The following is a 21,292-nucleotide window of genomic DNA, read 5'->3' as shown; positions in this document are numbered from 1 at the left end:
GAATCAAACACTGTAGAAACTTCTCTGAGCTTTGAAGAGAACAAATTCATCTTTATTTGTCTTCCTCGCAAACTAGCATAACTCCCCCCCACTCCGGCCTTCCATTAACATGCTGGAAAAAAAAAAAAAGTGCCTTGAAAGAGGTCTTTGCCTTGTGTGTTTACAGAGCGCAACAATCCCCAGAAGTGTCATGGCCGACATCGGCAGAAATGAATCATTTAATAACGGTATGACTTGGAGCTATGCGGCTAAAAAACACGAACAAAGGCTACAATAGCTTGCTTGTAACAATTGTGGCAACATAGCAGATACCGTTGATACTTAGTCCTATATGACACATTGTATACATCAATGATGCAACAAATATAGGCTATACAGTACTAAAGGACACGTACTACAAACCTATGTTATTGGACAGATAGCAAACTTGCTCCCAAGTCGATGCATCAGGTTGTGATAAAATGGTGGGCACGCTGTCCTCAGCCCGTAATTATCTTGAAACGCGCGAGCGTCGTCAGCAACTCATCAAAGAAACATGTCCCGCTGCTCTCCCAGCAGCAGATCTGCTTCGCTGATGAAAAATTACATCCACATCAAAGAAGTGCTCTTAAAAGAGCAACTTTAGGAGAATTAATATTTGATCACACACACACACTTGCACGCATGCACACGCACTGCTAATCTCTTAAGAATATTAGAAGACTTAATGTGCCATATTTACCCGTATTAAGGACTTTTTTAAATAGCACATCATATGCATTTAAAAAGCGTTTTGCATATCAAAATGCAATTTGTGAGCAGTGATTTCACGGCGGGTCATTAAAAGAGGCTAAGCACAGGCAGCTTTACTCTGCCCCCTAGTGGTCATACGCTCCCATTGCAGGCAAAGGCACGTGACTTTTGACAGTGCCCAGACAAAACAGAAGTAATTGTCTGATATTATATTAAAATATGAATAAATGCACAATAAAATATGTTATCAGCAATATAACGAAATGGGTTCATCCTTATGGCTGGAGTGGGAACATCTGAGATCTGAGATTTGCCCATGACCAAATTATGTATCTGGTGATGCACTCAGAAGAAAATTAAAAACTCACGTATGCACCCTGTGGTACACCCAGACATGTAATAGTGATGCGGTTCATTCAAGCCAACTTCATCCCATTCTGAAAAATGTTCCCAATAATATTCCCAAATTAAGAGATACTTTACAGATTGTTCTCATATTAAACCATTCAAACTATTCCAATGTCTAAACATTCATCTTACTTATGACACCCTGTGAACTAAACAATTCCAAAACCAGAGGTGGAAAATCCAGGTCCAGAAAATAAAAACCCTGCCACAGTTTGGCTTTACCTCCTTGTACTAGCTAGCAAGCTCTCGAGCTAGCTCGCCGGGTGCTTGGTTAGCTACTCGGGAGCTAGCTAGCTAGCTAGCACAAGGAGGTAAAGCCAAACTGTGGCAGGGTTTTTACTTTCTGGACCTGGATTTGCCACCTCTGTCCAAACCTCCCACATTTTCAAAAATAAAAATCTATCAATAGATATGTTACATCTTTACCTCCTCCCCCCACATTTCTTGACCAATTCCAATTTGAAAATGTTTATCTCTAAGCTTGTAATATTCGGCAGAACCAAGTAACGTGGCACACCCAGCAATTTTCCAAGGAACAAGTAATGCACCCAGAGGTACACCTAGTGATTTACCCTCAACCAAGTACTCTGCACTGTACCCAAGAACCCAATCACGTGTCCAGTAGTGCACCCAAAAACCCACAAGTTAGTTGTAAGCTAATGCGAAAGAATGGCGCGCGTGCCGAGTCAGCACACAAAGCAAAACGAGATAAGAGTCGTCGGTACGCCGGCAGATAAATATTTATGCACAAATATTTATGTCTTACAGTTTCTCAATATATCACTATTAATCATTAAGTATCCGCATTCCGCCCTCTTAATAATTCAACGCGTATAAATAAGTCATATTTGCCCAGTCAGTGCATGAATATTCAGAGCGTTTGGAGAAGATTTGGCTTCACTTCTGGCTGATAATTGAAGTGGTGTACAGTCAAAGACGTGTTAGCGCTTTGCTTAGCGACATCAATATTTCATTTCTTTATGAATATGCCAATTAGCAGCCAATTAACTGACGTAGCCACGCACACACAAACACGTGTCTTTTTTTTTTTGTCTTTCTTATTGCTCACGCTATGCTCAGGTAGCAACTGATGAATTGCTATTTGGCAGGTAAAGTAGACAAAATGTGTCTCGATGCTAACATGCTGTTTTGCTAAGAAAAACACAAAACAAACCCCAAAAAACAAGATGTCTGCCATGAATAATGCATTGTGCATTGTACAATTCAAATGAGGGTCAAAGCCGGTTGCTTCAGCAGCACACCAGCGACTCGCCGCATTAAAAATAGACGACCGGCACATTTTCAACACTTTCATTAAAACCAATTTCACATTCACGCAGCACGATGGACACGCTTAACCCTTTCTCTGCTGCTAAGACATCCACACAAAACACACACACGCGCACACTCAAACCACCCCACACACACACACACATAATATGCCCGAGTACAAAAGCATGCTATGAAGTTATTTCTTCTAAATATACTGATTGTGTGATTGTATTGTACATGAGTCATCAACATCAAACAATTAATTTTCATGGCTGCATAGTTCACATTTTGGACACATACGTCGGCCACATCATGATTGCCACATCATGATTGCATAGTGCACATTAAGTCCCCATAGGTCATATCTACAATATAGTGCTACTAGTGGACACAATAAATTTTTAGCACGGACGCATAGCCTTCATGGAAACATCATGGCCACATAGCTTCCGAAGTTGAACACTTCCTGGCCAAATAGCCTCCATCACGGATACGTCAAATCCAAATAGCGCACATAATGGACATATGGCCACATAGCCGACCTAATGGGGACATACCACCCAAATTGGACACATCCTGGCCACATAGCTAATTATGGCCACCTAGCCGCCACTCTTGGACACATCCTGGCCACATAGCTCTCAATTTGGAATACTTCCTGGCCACATAGACCACATCACGGACAAATCAAAGCCACATAGTTCACATAATGGACATATCATGACCACATAGCCCTGACCTAATGGAAACATACCACCCAACATTGGATAACATCATCGCCACATAGCTAATCATGGCCACATAGCTCATCCTGGTCACATAGCATCCCAATGGACACATTGAAAACCAATGTTGAATACTTTCTGGCCACATAGCCCACATCATGAACAAATCAAAGACACATAGCCCACATAATGGGCATATGGCCACAAAGCCCCGACCTTTGACACGTCATGGCCACATAGCCGACCTAAAGGACACACTTATCATGTCCACATCTTGGAGCATAGCCCCAATCATAACCACTTAATCGTAATTGAGTCAATTTAAGACACATAGCTACATCACGGTGACACCGAACACACCATAGCCACATACTCACATCATGGCAACATAGTGACATCATGGAATCCGCAAGGCCTTATCATAGCAATGCAGTTCACCATTGTAGACACACAGTTGAACACAGGGAGGGCCACATAGCTATAACAAGGTCGCATAGCTTGCCATCATCATCGGCGGATGTTAAGTCAGTATTGGCTAATTGGCTTTGAGAGTCAAGCTGTCCACTAAACAAGTCGGCTGGCCGAGGCGCGTCGTCCACACATCGATTTTATGTCAGCGACAAGGTCAGTCAGATATGTGGATCGGCCGCTGCATAGCTACGAGCGTGGGCGTGCAGGGCTGATTAGTATTTACTTTTGTCCAAAAGTCCTCACTAATTGTGTGAATACCAAAGTGTGGTAGTAGCGAACAGCATTGTTTCTGGCACTTTTTTCACTCACTTCTCCTTCCTCTCCATAATCTTTGAAGCTTTAATTGCGCAGCCCAACAGGAACGGCAGCTTCATTTTAGCACGGCGAGTTCTAAGTGGCGCCATCGTAGCACCAGCCCAAAACGTGTTAGCATCCCATTTATTGCTTCCGCCTCGCACCTGAAGTTGCGAAAACGGCGGCAAACTGCGGCGGCGTGCGACTGCCAGCCAAATTAAACCTGCGATGTCACGTGGCAAAGCAACACTCGGTGGGTTGCGCCATAGCGAACAATCAACAGTCGAGCTCGTTGTGTTAGCTTGGAAGCACATCGATGCTAACATGCTGCGTTCTTGTTAACACACACACACACACATTTATTTATATATATATATATATATATATATATATATATATATATATATATATTTATATATATTTGTGTGTGAATTTTTCTTCTTTATTAAATTGTAGACATCGAAGACAATTTTGCTTCTTGAATTGTTTTTGTAAACAGACAACTGTGTTTCAATGATTTTCTTTTTATAAACATCAAAGACAGTTCAGTCTTAAATTAGCCTAAATTAAATCAAAGACACTTAAAAACATGGTTTGTCAATATCAGAAACATTTTAATTGACACGAATTTAATTTATGTAAGCATAAACAGCAAGATATATTTTAAAAACGGTTTACTAAAAATAATAAAAAAAAAACAAAAAAAAACATTTAATCTACTCTTAACAGTCTCTTCCATATTTGAAAACAAAAAAGCTTGAATGAACATATAAAGTAAATTATTAGCAACACAAGTGAAACATTCAATGTCTATTTACAAAAAAAAAACAAATGTATTCCTATAAAGTGTCCAGCATTGTGGTGATGTGTGTTTCCTCCACTAAGGGGCACAATGTGACCACTGATGCTAACGTGGCTAAGCGCTACTGATACTGGGATGGACCAAACATCACCTGAATAATTGATGGACACAGACACACATGCAACACAGCCTCATTAATCATGGTCGTCATGGCAGCCATCCTGCAGGCGCATCATCATCATCATCGTCAAAATGTATCGCAAACATATTGACGCCTGCTATTAATATTCACACGCGCCTTTAAAGTGTGATGAATTTGTCCTTTCCACACCTCGCCTTCATTTATTCATAACATTGGCTAAATCTATTGTGTCTTTTTTGTGGCAGACATTCTGCGAGGTGGCAGAAGTCTTGAAGCACAACACTCGCTGGACGCTTCATTAGGTACACCTGCAGTCCATAACAACAAATAAATCATTTGTTTGGAGTGAAATTGTATGATTTGGAATTACGGACATGATGGCTTGATCATCTTCTCAAGGAGTTTATTATTACAAATGTTCAACATATTATTGTGATGAATATTATTATTATATATACTGTATATATATATATATTATAAATGTCAATTAATCTGTAACATATATATTTAAAATATGTTATTGTTAGATTTTGTTTATATATGGATATAGTTGTAATAAAATGTCATAATGTGTAACAAAGTTGTGTTTGCCCACGTTCAAATATGTCAAGCAGGCTAACGAGCCCGTTAGCCGCGTGTCAAAACACTAACTATGCTAATGGCGCTAATGGATAAAAATGCTAATGCAGAAATGTTAATTGCGATGAAAGGCATTCTCCTTCACACTTATTGTTTCTTAAAACAATAATTATTCATCTGACTCGAATGTATCCGGGTTGCCTTTCGCTCCAGGCGCCCCCCTCCCCCTGCCCCCCCTTGCCCCCCGCCCCCACCCGCGCCTCTGCCCCTGAAGCAGCCCCTTTGATTGGGCTGTGATTTGTTTTGATGTGTCAAGTGAGCGCTTTTTAAAACCTCCTTAACTCCGCAGGCCCGTCTCGGCTCGGCCCGGCCGCACTCCCTCGAGGCCAATGAACGCCGCCCGGCCCCCTTTTGCTGAATAATACCAGCCGCGCCCCTTATTCCAGTAGCCCCTCCATTGATAAGCTGCTATTAATTGGCGTGAATAGCGAGGCTGCGCGCCCTTCCCTTTGTATACATTTAGCATTACACTCATTAGCTTCCTGCCGCCTCCCGGCTACTTCCTGCTCCTCTGGTGTGCGCGCCTCTCCTGGGAGGCAATTTGCATCCCACCACGGCGTCTCTCCGGGCTTGTTGAGGAAATATTAGCTCCTTTTCTTCTGCGGCCGACCCTTTGATTTATTTGGGTCTGGCGCTGATTGAGTGGCGCTCTCCTCGCCCGCGTTAATGAGCGGCTCTGATGCCCGGGCCCGGGCGCATTGATCCGGGGTTGAAAGGGCGGCCGTTGACGAGCGTGACGGGATAATCATGTCGCGACGGAACCTCGGGAACACCACCGGGGAATCCCGCCGCCGTCATGGCTCACAAGGGATGGTGTTAAATAAATAGACCCTCGCATTTCCGTGTGACTTTTTGACAGCTCGCCGAGCTCCGAGTGTTGTGGCAAAAATTCTGTGTATTCCTCGCGAGGAGGCGAAATTGTACAAGGCAGACAGCAAGCTTGGAATGCAGTAGAGAAGGTCTTGTGACAAATGCGTCAGCCACTGTCACACTTATGCTAAACATGTTGTTACTACAAACTAGGGGTGTCAAAATTAGAGCATTCATTTAGATTTAACTTAAAGTTCCTTTAACGCCACAATTTTTTTAAACACGCGATTAATGACCGCCCCTCACTTGGAAATCCTGTACTGGGGGAACGCAGCAGACACGTCCACATCAAAAATTTAGCAGTAATAAATTTAATAATAATCCATATATTTTTGAAGATTGGGGTCAAGTTGTAGTTTACAATTTTAAAAATGTGCAGGATTTCACAAGTTACTTAATGTTAAAGATTAAATAGCTCTTAATATGAAAAGACAATGCTTGAGCCGTCAACGTCTTATAAAGGCAATTATGCCATCTAGTGGCAGAAAAATGACCTAAACACAAATCAATATCACACTCGTTTTTTTTTTTTACAGTACAGTACATCTTTTAATTTTAACTCAATTGTATGAATTATGAAAATGACTTCATCAATGACTAAAAGACACAGCCATATTTATATTTGTTTAACATTTTTTCCCACTTTTATGTTACCAAGAGTATGCAAACTTATAAAAATATTTTATTTTACATTTTACTGTACAATTAGTAAAATATGTAAAATTTGCGATTAATCGTGAGTTAACTATTGAAGTCATGAGATTAATTCCGATTACCCCTACTACAAACATAAAATTGTTTACAGCAGAAAAACAGACTGCACTATGCTTAACACTGAGCCGTCTTGTCGTGACAAACATACAATTGCTGTTAGCAGAGAGCTACTTAAGTTTAAATTTCATTTAACTTTAATTATGGATTTTATATTAAAATGCCACAAGCTCATCTTCACATCGAGCAAGGAGAGTAAAAAGTGTTTTTGTCCAGCAAAAACTTTTTCAAAAAAAAGACAACAAAAGGTTAGGTGAGGAGGGTGGGGGTGGGGGGAGGGAGTATTTGATGTCAAGGAGCGAAAAGGCTGTGAAGTGGTCTCGCTGATGAAAAAAGGTGAAGCGGGAACACGGGCGACGGGCGGGCGAGTGACAGTCGGGTTAAGACGCCAGGCATGTTCAATCGCAGGTGGAAACATCAAACAGCGCCTCAACCTGCGATTCTCAGATTAAATGTGCTGACACGGCCTCGTTTGCGGCGGCGCGGATTAGCGCACATCAGCGCTAAAGCTCCAAACAATACCTTTCCAAATTAAATGGATTAAGGCGGCCGCGTCTGACAGAGGAGGATTTTTCTCTTACTTTTAAATTCTTCTTTTCTCCCTTTCAAATAGGAGAAGACGAAAAAGAAGAAATATTCTCGCCGGGGCATGTGAGCGCTTTGGCCATGCGGCTCTCACGGAGGGCGGGGCCCAGCAGATGGCGACCGGTCGGCTACGGAAAACAAACACGGAGGCTTCCAAATGGCACATTTCCATTCCTCACCGTGTACATCACCTCGCGACGTTGATAAACATGCAGCCTCCCACGTGTTTATTATTATTAAATGTTATTATTAGCATAGCAACTCCAGGCGGAGACCAATAGCAGGATATGCGGCCGACTTTTTTGGGTCACATTTTGCCACGAAGTGTGTCATCCTTAATAATGAAGAACAAATAGAAAAGTGGGAGATTTCTTACATTTAGTAGAAAAATGTGAAATCACAACATTGAACAATGACAGCGAGGACAGTAGTTTTACTAGTACACTGTGCATACATGTATACAGCTAGCTCGGGTGTTTGTGCTACATGCTATTTTTAGCATAGCAAGGTGAGGCATATGAAAGCAAAAAGCAAATGACAAAAACGGAAGACGTTAATTTCAAGAAAAATGCGTTAACAGCTGCCTGTAAGTCTCCTCGAACTGTGAGTAGCTAGTAACTGCACTTTGCAACTCAAGGCTACGCTATCGATGTGTTTGGTCATTTTTCGCTAACTATATCACGCTAACGTTCTGTGATGTGTCGTCACAAAAAAATACTTAAGACGGACGATTCACGTCTAAAAAATAGGGAGTGTTTCCCGACTGAGCACATGGGAACAGCCGAACAATTTTACTGAGCACTGAACTACTTGGTATTTGTTTTGTTTTTTACTTTTACCGATTGAGCCGCCTGGAAATGCGCTCTGCTCCAACTGAAAATTATTTTATAAACATTGCGAACAAAACCTTTCTTTCTAACGCCGATGTTGATTCGCCGAGTTATTAAGACTGTTGCAGAATAGCGCCAACTACTGTCGAGGAGGATTTTCTTTGCCTTAAGTATCAGTTTCTGGTGTCCTCTATGAGTATCCAATACCTAAAAATAAGATAAGCGGTTCAAATAACAGATGGCTGGAAGGCCGGTATCGGCCCGATACTCGCTACCTAGCGTACTTGCCCAACCTTAGTTTATGTTAGCTAAAACGTACAGTGAAAATAGTTTGGGGGTAATGAGCCACACACTGCTTCACCAGGATGTTATTATCCAATCATATGTTCAAGCCATTTCAAACCATTTCACCTCGTGTTCAGAATGTGCAACTCCAAAAAAAATTGAAAATGTGACATCTCTCCAACAAGAAACGACAGCAGGACAGCAGCCAAAAGGCTCGGCAGGTATTTTGTTTTTTTAGTCAGGCATACATGCGACACAATATCCAGCTCGCAGGACTATTTTGTTTGAAATGCTATCGCTAGCATAGCAACACGAGGTGTACAAATATCAAGCGAGTCCATATCAGAAGGATGTTTTCATATGACATTTTTTTAGGCTTCATAAGGAAATTTCAGTGTCATTTAAATAGCTTTAGTTTAGCTTAATATCATCTAGCGCGCTATTTTCGTTCACTTTCTCTTTAATCTTTCTTAAGAAGTTTTTTTTGTGAGTGTTACATTCCTTTTATCTCATTGTTTTTCTCAATTTACTTCCACCTATTGCCTCCAGTATCTCGGATGTCTTCAATGACCTTGTCCTAATAAGTGTTAGTTGAAGCTGAATGCGCATTTGGACCCCGGACGCTGCAAAATGAACCAGGATCGATAAAAGTTGTCTGAATCAGAATATCTATTAAACAATAGTAGATTCCAAACAAGTAGGAAAAGGTCTGATCTTTTTCTCCTTCTACTCGGCTGATTCCGTCGATGGCGCGGGCCAAAGAAGAGGCGCTCGCGTTCAATTTGCGGCGTCTGCTTCCCGGCAAGCTAAGTGACATGCGCTGCCGGGCCGAGTAATGCGAGTGTGTACTCGCAGTCAAGCAGTAAATTACATTGTTTAGCTATCAAAGGCCCGCTGTAATTACATCTGTGCGACGGGCGAAGACGGGCCGCATCGCCAAGACGCCGGCATACATAATCACAGGCGGAATCCCATTAGGGACGAGAGAGAGCATTATTATGGAAATGACCTTTGGGCGACGGGATTTCAGCGGGATAAAAGAGAACATCATCCAGGCGGGGGGAAGGCGCCGCGTCTCTTTATTTTCCGCCGCACAGATTTAAGAGGCTTTCTTTTTTTTTTTTTTATGAATCTTGTCGCAGGAGGAGGACGGATTTAAGAGTGTTATGCATCGCTAATCTGATGCTTGAACGCCAGCCAAACAGGGAATGTTCTCACCTTGACGTGAAGGAGGCGTGTCAAACAAAATGCTTTTTGCCTCAAATTAGCTGCCGGCGTGGAAGGGTGGGGGCTTGTTTTGTACGGGTCGCGATCCGAGCCCGGGGTCCCGATACGCTCGGACCTGCTCCGGCAGCTGGAAGTCTTGGGCTGACCGGACCGGCTGCTTCCGCCGGAACCCTCACAAGAAATTCACTCAGACGTCTGCAGGTGGTAAATATATGAAAATGACATTTTATACCTTATACACAATCAGAAAAGTACCTGAACTGGACAAACAAATGTTGCTAATACCTGAAACTCTGGATTGTCACGTTAGGGAACAAACAAACCACAACAACAAAAATGCTCCTTTTGTATATATCAATGTTACAACCGGACCAAAAACTGATACCTCCACTGGGATTTGTTGTCCCACCTCTTCTGTACTAGTGGTCTTTCCAAATGTACCAACCATGTCCTTCTAAAAACAAACAAAAACAAAGTAGCTAAACTAGGAGGTTCCAACAGAACCAACCAGTCAGGTGCTTATAAAACCTCAGGAAGTACTTTTGAATTTTGCGAGGCAATGGATCAAACCATTATTTTAGAGACTCCATCGCATTCTTGTCAGGAAATACCTACGCGGGATTTGAAACAACATTCGAAAGAATTTAAGTTATCCATCCATCCATTTTGAATTGAACGTCACAGAATGTTAAACCAAGTTCTACTCCAATATTTTCAGTCGTGGGCTTGCCAAAAGTATCTAACACTTCCTTCTAATCTTAAACATTTGGAACTGTGATTTTGGTGATTTCTTTTTTTTATTTTTAGGTTCTAAGGATTGTCCTGTTTGAGATCACTTGAACAGACTATTGATTGATTGAACGTTCAAATTTCTACATTGTCGGTAAGTACTAAGACCGGCACTATATGGACAAACCTGAACCGAGATTTTGGTGGTTTTCGCACTGATTCGATTTTTCTATTTGACATAACTTTTGAAACTAATTTTGTTTTTGTTTTTCTCTAACAACACCTCTGATTATCTACAATGTTGGAAACTACCTGAACGGCAAAAACCCAAGACCTGAACCTCGTGATCAAAGTCACCTACATGAGCTCTTGAAACATCACCGTGTCAGATTTTGTTGTTAATTGTACAAATTGACCTCATCAGCCAGAAACATTCGCAGAACCCCAGCACAACTTTGTTGTTTTCGTCTCCACATCACAGACCGGAGAACAGAGCAAGTATTATAAATAATACAAGTAAAAATAGAGTCTTTAGTACGTAAGTGTAGTTTGTTTTGTTGCCTGTCAAGTGCACAACATGATGCGCTAATCAAAGCGGGTGAGTAAAAGCTGCTAGCAGATTGATCTGTGCATACAGCTTAAGTGTATTAGAGCTGCTAATCCCTGTAAATATCTGCAGGCAAGGCAAAGGCAGCCTTTTAACATCCACTAAGTCAAGTAAATACAAGCAATAGATAAAAAAAAAAATCAGCTGGTTATATATAGACGTGTGCTGCTAATGAGGACCGCGCTCGGATATTTTTGATGCGTTCGCCACCCCGTCGTTTGGGGAGGGTGCGGGCGACGTTTTTTTTTTTTTGCTGCAAATGGGGAGCGTCTGTTCCCGACTAACACCGCGACAGATGGAAGAGGAAGAGGAGGAAGACGAGAGCGTGAGAGCTTTTTACCTCGGAGGAGGTGGCAACAGTGAAGCCACTCATTAACACTGAATTTACCACTTCGTTATCGAAGCGACTCCCCGCGGCGTCGGGAGCGCTCGCGAGCTCAGTGAAGTCGCTCGGACGTTTGTTACATGGGATCGGATCATGCGCTGTGGTGGTACCCTGACTTTACGAGTTATGACTACCCCAACTTGGGAGTTTGGGATTCTAGTAGTGAACTGTATTTATTGCCACTCCCAGTTGAAGTTTACCGTAAAACAAAAAAAAAAACATGTTGCGTAATCAACCAAACCACATAAACGTTGTAGGAAAGTGTGCTAGCTAGAAATGAAGTGAAACAACAAGACCTAAGACAAACACAGTGGAACTATTAAATAATGTAGCTTCCTGGAACAAAATCATGGTTGCGCACAACACTGTGGAGTGACCACACGCCAAAGTCTACTGTAAAAGAAAAAAAGTAATATTTGGGAGAAATTATGTTAAACAGCAAGAAATAAAGCAATCTGGACTAATAAATCGAGTTGCTTTGTGGAACAGTCACACAACACTGTGGAGCGACCATATGTCAAGGTTTTCTGGAAAATACGGAACTATCTTGGAGAAATTAATAAAAATGGCTAGAAAACAGGAAAACTGTGCAACAAATAACTCACATAACACCCTATAGACACACACAAACATTGTGGAGCGGCCACATTTCAGAGGCTACTGGAAAAAGAAGAATCGACACAAAGCAGCGTGAAATGAGGCAGAATGGGCTTTTAAAAGAAAGGATTATTTTGGAAAAATTAAGGAAAATTTCAGACAACAAGGCAGACTGACTAGAAAGTCACCAAGACATAAATGTCGGCATACACAACATTGTGGGTCGATCACATGCCAAAATAAACTATACTATGTTGGGGAACTGTAGGAAAACATCAAGAAATAAGGTAGCTGTAGCTCGCTGGTACCAAAACATGGATGCGCACAACAATGTGGCACGACCAAATGTCAAAGTCTATTTTTAAAAAAAGCAACTGTTTTGGAGGAATTAAGGAAAATGTCATGAAACTAGGCAGACTAAGCTAGACTGATCAAAAGCTTAAATATGGGCATCATTGTGGGACGACTACATGCCAGGATCTACTAGAAAAAATAGACTATGTTGGGGAACTGCAGCAAAACATCAAGAAAAAAGGCAAAACAAAGCTCCCTGAAACCTAAACATGAACACGCACACAACATTGTGGAGCAACTACTCCAAAACGCCAAACGTCACTAAAGACGCTAAACGTTTATTTCTGTACTTGTCGAGTGCAGTGAGTCATTTAATTATGTACCTAATGAAGTGTCACGGATTAACTGGCGTTGTTCCACGCGAGAGGAAGTAAAATGTGTGTGTGCGTTGGGATGTGTTGTCACACGACACTCTTGTGTGAAACTATGTGAGCATGTGTGCGATTGCATCTGCACCAATTTACAGAGGCAGTCAATGTACGCACGCTCTGGACTCAAGGAAAAGTTCAGATTTTAAAAAGACTGATAAAAATAGAAGTACAAATAGCAAATTTACAAATACAATTTTGAGAGCGAAGTACAGACCTGTATTGCCAAAATACAACATTTTATGGCCAATTATTGGATTTCAGTACACAAATATGGTATATTGATATTTATAAAACTAATTTCCTCTTTTAATAACTTAACCAGTGTTTGTACTGAGAACAAAATAACTCATTTGCTCCCAAAAACGTATAAATACGGTCTATTTTAAATATCACCATGCTCCCAAAGATGTATTTATACGTTTTTTAAATTTATTATTGTTTTTTATGCTAGAGCATACAGAAGGCTGAAAAGAATGCTTGAAACAATGGTAGCTATTACCAAGACAGCCAGAACGTGGCAGCATAAGTATAGAGTATAAGAGATCAATCAGGGCCATGTTGAAAAAAAACCCACAGTTTCAAATGATGAAACTTAGCTATATTCTAATGCTAATTGCTGCAAAATAGAAACAGATAGAACTATACTTTTTCTCTTCCTGATGAAAGAAGAGACTCTAATCTTTCTTTTGGTAGGTTTCATGTTTTTATAGCAATAGAACAGAATATTCTGTGGGCCTTGCAAAATCAGTCAAATACCAGTAAAACAGCCGGGAGTGAAGGGGGTTGCTTCCGCGAAAATGGCTGCGCGCGAATGATATAAAATCTAAAATCTAGCTATGCTAATCTTGTAAACTGAGTAACAAAAAAAGCTAAATTAGCCCATTTAGCTCAATTAGCTCCCAGATTTTAGTTGTTTATTGTTGTGTTATCACGTTTCAATCTCTTGAAGTTAGTTACAGAAAGAAGAAACAAATCTTCAATCAAGAATCCTTATTTATGATTGAAATACATCCAAACAGAGAGCCTTACGTGACGTGAACAAAAATAGCCGTAAACAAGCTAAAATGGGAGTGCAGTAACAAGCTAACTCTACTTGGTTACTTCCCTTCCCACCACTGCCAATTTGCCGCCGAGGTCTGCTTTGTTGTCGTGGAAATTTGCTCCGTTTTAGCGCCGCCGTGGAGAATTCCGAGCCCGGGCGAGGCCGCGTCCCGGAGGAAGGCCGGCGTAATTAAGCGCTCTCGCTCGGGGGGTGCGCGGGGCTAACGGCGAGGTTTGTTGTGAACACAGGTGGCGGGAGAAAAGAGGCGCTTGTTAAATCACAATTCGCCACCCCCAATAATCTCTCGCTCCTTTCCCGCAGCGGTGCGACACGGAGAAGAGTGTGAATAAACACGAGCGCGCGCCGCGCGCTGCTGGTTGGACAAATGGATTTTTGTTTTTAACCATCATGAAAAACGATATGGATCCACTGGCAGGAAGTCAAAAGTGAAGAAGACGGGATAATGGAGCCTTTTTGTTAGCAATGATAGCATATCAGATTTTAGTCCTGTAATGTAGCCTTTTTGTGAAAAAAAAAAAAAAAAAAAGCATTTTAGTGCAAACATGCAACTACTGCAGTAAATATTGACTTATTGTGATAATATGTAAATATTTGGTAGAGGGTTACAATATTTTGCATTATAGTTAGCTTTTATTTCTATTTTACTTTATTTTTTAAAATTCAGGTAGTTAAAATTTGTTTTCAGTGTAGGTTTGATTTGATGTTTTTTTTTTAAAATTAGTTTTGGTTTTCATTAGTTTTAGTATTAGTTTTATTTTTAAATATATGGAGTTTGTTGAGCACAAGATTTAAAAAAAAAGGTCATTAAGTATTGCCTAGTAAAGTGAACTACAATTCTTTTTTAACCTTCACCAAAATAAATACAAATTTAAAATAAACCCCAAAACGTACATTATTAATTGACAAAGATGAAATTAGTGTCAGTTTTATTTCATTTTATGAACAATTTTTATAACTATTTTTTTTTTTCAATTTTAGTTTGAGTTCTTTTGTTAGTTTTCGCTAACTAAATTAATAACCTACACATTTTTTGATTGACAATATTGCACTTTTTTTTTTTTTTTTTTAACCAAATACAGAATTTGTGAGCAATACAATGTTTCAATGGAAACGATAATTTGTATGTACTTATGTTGCCAAAAATGTCACTGATGCTGATCATGACATATTTTAGTCGTCTGATGCAGCCGTGTGAGCAAATAATTGTAATGGCAAAATGTTAAACACAAGTGCATTGGTGACAATATACAGCAAAAAGCATTTCTGTAAGCAACATCCAACTTGTTGTGTCCAAAAGTGCCTTTATTGAGGCAAACAGTCACACAGTTGGAAGACAAGACTCCAAAAGGGCAAAAACGAGCGTTTTCATCTGTTTTTAGCTACAAACAAGCTGGCGTCAGGAGCCGCCGGGTGTGATGTTGAGGACAAAGATGTCTGACAGTCGCGGGTCGCAATTGAAGAGCCACAACAACATGACAACAGCACCAGAAGCCTTCCAAAGGGGCCCGGCCCACGTCCGATGCGTACGCCCCGCTGTTCCCCGCGCAGCCTTCGGAAGAACCTGTTAATGGACCTGCTTCACACCCGGGCTCAGAGGTGCGCCGCGTCCCCAACAAAGGCAATGTCCCGCTCCAGAAGGCCTCGGGGCACCGACGCGCCTCGCTTGCCCCGCGTGTGGCCGCCACCCGACGGGCTTCAATCTGAAACCTGTGAGAAGCCGGCGGGTCGGGCGCGAGTCCAAACGGGGCCCGCATTAGCGAGCTTTGACGACACAAACGAGATCTCCACGGGGGGGTCGCTGGTGGCGTGGCGAAATATCCCATTTCTGGTGTCTACTGCAGCGATTCTCAAAGTGGTGCGTTTCATCTTGAAGAACTGTTTTTGTTTCACTTTTATGAGCAATACATTCGAATTGAGCCATCATTTAAACGATTTACTTGTCATCGCTGGATGTCGCTCGTCATCCGTAGTGAGCTTTGAAACGAATATCTGGACGGGAACAAGGTTATTATAGTTTTCAAATTTTCATTTTGGTTATTTTTTCATATCATTTTCAGTTGTTTTTTTTAAAAAAAAATGTTTTAGTTATTTAAAAAAAATGCTTGTTTTAGTTCGTTTTAGCATTAGTTTTTACTTTATATTTTAAATGTTTATTGTCTGCAATATTTAATAAATAGCATGGTAAAAAGTCGAGCACGCAAAATTGTCGCTTAGGAGCGACGTCATCTGAAGGTGCTTTTCTATTGGCTGCGGCTCGTTGACGTCATTTCTGTGTGACACAATTTCAAACGTCCCTTTTCTGGTTAATATTGAAGTAAAAATCCTTAAAATCACATTTAAAATCAAATCAGTATGAAAACCTAGAATTTTTTTTTTTTAACATTTAGAACAGATCAAACATTTGTGATCATGAGTTAACTAGTGAAGTCATGCGATTAATTATGATTACAAATTTTAATGGCCTGATGCCCCTAATTTTCTTTTCAAAAAAAAAATAAAATTTTTTTTGTTTTAAATTGAGATATATCAAAAGATTTTAACTCTTTGACTGCCAGACGTTTTCAGAAAAGGGATGCCGTGGGTGCCAGCCGATTTTAAGCATTTTGACTGATCTTTCAAGGTCCATAGAAAATTATGTATTTGGACTATGGAAACACACATACTACCAAAAAAAGATTGGACTCTCATCTTTCATCAGAAAAAAAAAGTTTGTTTCTACCTTATTCCGTTTTTCAGTAATCCACAATAGAAAATGGTTAGTTTCACCTCTGTTTTGAAACAAACGTCTTTTAACGTCTTTGGCACTCCTCCATAGGATTTTACTAAACGTTATTTAACGTTTTTGGCAGTCAAAGAGTTAATAATCTTTTTTTAAACCATAATCGCATGACTTCACTAGTTTACTCATGATTAATCAAAAATGTTATATGTTCTAATACAATAAAAAAAAAATCTAGGTTTTCATACTCTTGTTAACAAAAAAATTTAAAAAAGGGTTAAACTAATAGAAATAGTTCAAATGAATTTTTGACGTCTATAGCCGTCAATGGCAGTGAATGAGTTAATTACCAAATACTAAAACTAAGGACGTTTTCGCTATAATCATAGTTAGTTTTAGTTTTGTAAACGTAAAATGTAGTTTCATTTCCTTTTTATTTTATTTCATTAACGAAAATATTTTTTCAATTTTAGTTTAAGCTATTTTGTTAGTTATAACCTTGGACGGGACTCAGTTTTGCTCAATGTGTGAGTTTGACGGTCGACAACGCTCACGTGCGCACGCTAAACACGTCGACGGCAGTTTTTTTTTTTTAAAGATTCACTTTTGCTTGCAAGATGAACGCGCTGACCCTGAAGAGCGAAATGCGAAGTTCACCTCCAGGCAACGAGACATTTCCATAGACATGTGATGTATGATTGAACGCAGCATAATGCCTCGCACTTTAGATTCGCACAGTGTGGGCGGCGCACCTTTGATGGTAATATTCACCCCGACGGAAGAACTTTAAATGATCCAGAGAGGCATAATTGTGGCCCTGGCATCTAAGAGGCATGGGAGAGATAAGAAGCAGTTTTATCAGAATTAGACTACTAACAACCAACATGGTTTTTAGGGTCAACATACACATTTTTGTGCTGTTTGTGCAAAACAAAAATACATTAACTCATTCACTCCCAGCTTTTTTCACTGAAGTAATCCCCTTCACTCTGGCTGTTTTACTGGATTTTGACTGACTTTGCAAAGCCCACAGAATATTGTGTTACACTGCTATAAAAACATGGAACCTACCAAAAGAAAGGTTAGAGTCTCTTCTTTCATCAGGAAAAAAAAGTATATTTCTATCTGTTTCCGTTTAGCAACAATTAGCATTAGAATATAGCTAAGTTTCATCATTATTCACAAACCTATTTAGAAATGTGAGTAATGAGCTTTTTTTCAACATGGCCCCTGGTTGATCTTGTTTGCTCTGCTGCCACCTGCTGGCCTTTTGAATAATAAATACCATTTCTTTAACTGTTCTTTGCAGTTCGGAGGCTGCATCAAAGCCTTTTGTATGCTCTAGCATTAAAAAGACGTATAAATGCGTCTTTGGGACAGTTAAAACATAAAAATAGAATGTATCGTTTTCGGGAGCAAATAAGTTAAAGGACATAATAACTGCATTTACTGGATTTTGACTGACTTTGCAAAGCCCACAAAAATATTGTGTTACACTGCTATAAAAACATGGAACCTACCAAAAGAAAGATTAGAGTCTCTTCTTTCATCAGGAAAAAAAGTATATTTCTATCTGTTTCCGTTTTGCAACAATTAGCATTAGAATATAGCTAAGTTTCATCATTATTCACAAACCTATTTAGAAATGTGAGTAATGAGCTTTTTTTCAACATGGCCCCTGGTTGATCTTGTTTGCTCTGCTGCCACCTGCTGGCCTTTTGAATAATAAATACCATTTCTTTAACCGTTCTTTGCAGTTCGGAGGCTGCATCAAAGCCTTTTGTATGCTCTAGCATTAAAAAAAACGTATAAATGCGTCTTTGGGACAGTTAAAACATTAAAAATAGAATGTATCGTTTTCGGGAGCAAATAAGTTAAAGGACATAATAACTGCATTTACTGGATTTTGACTGACTTTGCAAAGCCCACAAAAATATTGTGTTACACTGCTATAAAAACATGGAACCTACCAAAAGAAAGATTAGAGTCTCTTCTTTCATCAGGAAAAAAAAGTATATTTCTATCTGTTTCCGTTTTGCAACAATTAGCATTACAATATAGCTAAGTTTCATCATTATTCACAAACCTATTTAGAAATGTGAGTAATGAGCTTTTTTTCAACATGGCCCCTGGTTGATCTTGTTTGCTCTGCTGCCACCTGCTGGCCTTTTGAATAATAAATACCATTTCTTTAACCGTTCTTTGCAGTTCGGAGGCTGCATCAAAGCCTTTTGTATGCTCTAGCATTAAAAAGACGTATAAATGCGTCTTTGGGACAGTTAAAACATAAAAAATAGAATGTATCGTTTTCGGGAGCAAATTAGTTAAAGGACATAATAACTGCATTTACTGGATTTTGACTGACTTTGCAAAGCCCACAAAAATATTGTGTTACACTGCTATAAAAACATGGAACCTACCAAAAGAAAGATTAGAGTCTCTTCTTTCATCAGGAAAAAAAAGTATATTTCTATCTGTTTCCGTTTTGCAACAATTAGCATTACAATATAGCTAAGTTTCATCATTATTCACAAACCTATTTAGAAATGTGAGTAATGAGCTTTTTTTCAACATGGCCCCTGGTTGATCTTGTTTGCTCTGCTGCCACCTGCTGGCCTTTTGAATAATAAATACCATTTCTTTAACCGTTCTTTGCAGTTCGGAGGCTGCATCAAAGCCTTTTGTATGCTCTAGCATTAAAAAGACGTATAAATGCGTCTTTGGGACAGTTAAAACATAAAAAATAGAATGTATCGTTTTCGGGAGCAAATTAGTTAAGGACATAATAACTGCATAAGACTAGACAAACAAAGAAAGGCTGATATATTATCATCATAAAGCCACTTGTTTGCGAGTGTTGGCGTAAGTAACGAATGCACACTCCCGTCAGGGTTCGTTCAAAGTTCGCCATTGTTCACCTCGAGTTTTAATCCTTTTTCTTTCTTCAAGGAAAAAAAAAAATGTTTAGAGAACCATTTAGAGAACCATTTAGAGAACGTTTAGAGAACATTGTGACCTTGAGCGAACCCTGATGTGAAATCAACATTCGCTAGCGTCGCAAACGTTCGCCCCTCAGTGGGATGCGGATTTAAGTGTCATAGTAACCGCATGAGCAAGTGACAACATCGACTTCCAACCTAACCCAAAACAAAGTCAAAATACATTTTGAACCTGTCATTATTAGTGAACTTTGACCTCAGATGACCCCCTTAAGGCCAAGGACAATCATAAGTTACTTGCCACCGAGTTTGCAGACCATCTGATTAAAATTGTGGGGAAAGTTACTCTTATGTGTTTGACCTTGCTGTGACCTTGACATTTGACCTTGACATTTTGAAACACGGAAACCTCTAGCACAATATAGCACATTTAGTGAACATCAAATTGGCGCACACAAGCCATAAACAGTGGATGTACGGCGTATGACATCATAGGAGGAATCTATTTATGTTTCTTAGAGTACACCTTGACAAGTAATAGGTGTGTGTGTGTGTGTGTGTGTGAGAGCAACCTGCGGAAGTCGAAAGACTTATTAGCAGCCGCACACGTTCCTGTGATCGGCTTCGCAGACGTGCAAAATGTGTGTGCGTGTGAAAACGGGCCCCCCGAAGACGACAGATTGCGTTCAATTTCCGCCATTCAAACGGGAGCTGCTCGGGGAACGGCGAGGAGGCGACGTTGAAGGCACGCTGGGAGTCACAGTTGTGCTTCATAATATAATTACGCCGCGCTCGGCTCCTCAGACAATACTGTACGCGGGTACGAGGCGCTTTGTGGGAAGAGTGATCTGAAATGAACATTAAGAAGTCGATTTGCATCGTCTCATTTGTGGTAGGTTTTCATCGGGGGGGTTTAAAGCCTCGTTTGCACCTTTAGTTTGTCATGAGTCGCGATTGTAGCGTAGCGTAGCGACGCAGTGTAAATTGACACGCTTTGGAGCTGGAATGTTGACGAAAATTTAGCAAAATGAAATTTGGTTGATGTTCATCATGTAGAACCTCAAGAAAGCAGGCCTGAAAAATACAGGAAGTCAGTCATTTTGGTTTGAGGCGGCCATTTTAGGGTCATGCTGGCCACTTCCTCAGGGCCTTCGAAAGCAAAACTGTCAGATGTTTTTTTTTTTTTTTTGACAATTCAGACCCCAAAGCCGGGTTCACTTAGCAACATGAAATTTGGTTGACATATTTATTATGAGTAGATCCACAAAAAAAGTCTCAAGAAAGCACCTCTGAAAAGAGACGGGAAGTCAGACATTTTGGGTTGAGGCGGCCATTTTAGGGTCATGCTGGCCATTTCCACAGGCCCTTCGAAAGCAAAACTGTCAGAGATGGGGGTTTTTTTTGGGGGGGGGGACATTCCAGCCCCCAAAGCCGGGTTCACTTAGCAACATGAAATTCGGTTGACATATTTATTA

Source organism: Vanacampus margaritifer, chromosome 13 (genome assembly GCF_051991255.1).
Source record: "Vanacampus margaritifer isolate UIUO_Vmar chromosome 13, RoL_Vmar_1.0, whole genome shotgun sequence".
Classification (NCBI taxonomy): Eukaryota; Metazoa; Chordata; class Actinopteri; order Syngnathiformes; family Syngnathidae; genus Vanacampus; species Vanacampus margaritifer.
The sequence above is the reverse complement of the archived record's forward strand: the minus strand, read 5'-3'. Positions refer to the sequence as shown.